We start from the raw sequence: 2,081 nt of genomic DNA, 5'->3' as shown, positions 1-2,081 counted from the left end.
TATCATTCTTCTCATTCTTCTCATGATATGTTAGTTTTCTATCCTTCTCCTGATAGTTTTCTAATCAAAACTTTATTAATCAACGATCAATAATGCTGGGATCCATTCCTTTCATAGATAAGTATGTGATTATAGAAAACCTCTTGGATCCATTCCTTTTATTAGTCCCTGCCTGGGACTATTAGCGTTCGATCAGGCATTGACCAGGTATTAGTTCTTCGGTTGACCATAAATTTCGAGTGTTTAAACAATTTTAACCAAAGTTTTTCGCTGGCGATTTGGCTTCAAAAAGTTTTAACCAAACTTTCGATTTCACCCTCTTATTGCAAGCGTCTCTTGCCCCGATGTGATTTTATTGCGGGCAAGTTATTTTATCCTAAGTTTTTTGTTGCCCATTTCCACCAGGCTACTCCAAGTGGACTTGTCTCAGATCCCAAGATGGGACACTTGTAAACATCTCCACTCTTGATTTAATTTAAGGTTGAATCTGACGTTCTTCACTTGTCTCGAACGATTTAGCTAACCACCCACCCGTTTGCCCGAAAAATCTGTCATTTGCACTCCTCCCCGCCGGTGAGATGGCTCTGCAAACCACGGCGTCTTTGGACCAGGCATAGCAGGTGACTCTTGATTTTTCACTGGTAGTGTTACTGCTCCTTGCTGTAAGAGGGTTCAGAGTGATTAAGGTATTTTTCGAAGATCGTTGAGGCTAACCTCTCGTCTTCTTCGTAGATAATCTAAATCTGGAAGTGCTCATGGAGAATCCCATTCTAGAATTCAGTTCTGCACCAACACAATGCCTGAAGCATGTTAACCCACTTTTAGGTTGCTTTGTTGTTGCCGATTTCATGGGTTCTGGGTGAATTGTTCTGAGCCTTTATCGGTTTTGTTGGCAGGTATCCAATTGCAACCTTCGACATGAACAGGTAACATCGTGTCTCTATTTTCTCTAATTTCGATACTTATTGGAAACTGGTTGTCCTTGGCCTAATCCTGCTTGGCTTCTGGTGCAGGTTAAGTTCCCTAGCTTCCTCGTCATTCTATTTTGGTTGCAGTCGTGGCTAATGTGGAGGGTTAACAGAACTAATTGGTTGATCCTAAGCTCCTCTTTGCTTCCAGGTTTCTCCTATTCGTTATGTTTCTGGGTTTTACTTATTCATCCTCAAAGTTTTTGTATATAGTCAAGGAAAAACTCAGAGTTGTTGATTTGTTTAGTCATATATAGATTTACGCATACAAGTCTTGTCTGTAGGAATTAGATAATTTGAACCATGGCCTGTATCTTAATCATGTTACTGCTCTCTGCTATAAGAGGGTTCTGAGTGCTTAAGGTATTTTTCGAAGACGGTTGAGGCTAACCTCTCGACTTCTTCGCAAGTAATCTAAATCTGGAAGCTTTCATGGAGAATCCTATTCTAGAATTCAGTTCTGCACCGACACAACACATGGAACAGGTTAACCCACTTCTAGGTTGCTTTGTTGCTGTCGATTTCATGGGTTCTAGGTCAATTGTTCTGATCCTTTCTTGGTTTTGTTGGCAGGTCTCCAATTGCAACCTTGGGCATGAACAAGTAACCCTGAGTCTCTATATTTCTCTAATTTCGATACTTATCGGAAACTGATTGTCCTCGGTCTAATCCTTCTTGGCTTCTGGTGCAGGTTAAGTTACACAGCTTCCTCATCATTCTATTTTTTTTTGCAGTCGTGGCTAATGTGGAGGGTTAATAGAACTAAATGAATGACCCCAAGCTCCTCTTTGCTTCTAGGTTTCTCCTATTCATTGTGTTTCTGGGTTTTAGTTATTTGCCCTCAAAGTTTTTGTATATAGTCAAGGAACAAATGAGAGCTATCGATTTGTCTAGTCATATATATATATATATATATATATATATATATATATATATATATATATATATATATATATATATATATATATATATATATATATATATATATATATATATACATATATATATACACGCATACAATGCATGTCTGTAGGAATTATATAATTTGAACCATGATCTGTATTTTAATCCTGATTTGAAATCGTCCATTGAGGGGATTTCCCGATGTATTTT

At 38.0% G+C, this 2,081-nt stretch overlaps 1 long non-coding RNA gene across 5 annotated transcripts; it reads left to right on the top strand.

Moving 5' to 3' along the window:
• The first annotated feature begins 408 nt into the window (after nucleotides 1–408).
• Nucleotides 409–1,763, top strand: LOC149224030 (uncharacterized). 5 transcript variants are annotated; one of them, XR_016249020.1, is made up of 5 exons: nucleotides 411–620; nucleotides 897–926; nucleotides 1,014–1,454; nucleotides 1,542–1,571; nucleotides 1,703–1,763. It is a non-coding gene; the product is annotated as an uncharacterized LOC149224030 (long non-coding RNA). The 5 variants fall into 5 exon arrangements; XR_016249019.1 differs by having other exon boundaries at nucleotides 1,660–1,761; XR_016249021.1 differs by lacking the exon at nucleotides 1,703–1,763 and having other exon boundaries at nucleotides 1,014–1,119; nucleotides 1,313–1,454; nucleotides 1,542–1,696.
• Nucleotides 1,764–2,081: the final 318 nt, after the last annotated feature.

The sequence above is a fragment of the Pinus tabuliformis genome, chromosome Q, assembly GCF_031772625.1.
Source record: "Pinus tabuliformis cultivar Carrire ecotype Pingquan chromosome Q, CPIR1, whole genome shotgun sequence".
Lineage (NCBI taxonomy): Eukaryota > Viridiplantae > Streptophyta > Pinopsida > Pinales > Pinaceae > Pinus > Pinus tabuliformis.
Note: the sequence above shows the minus strand (reverse complement) of the source record. Positions and strands in the feature narration are given on the sequence as shown.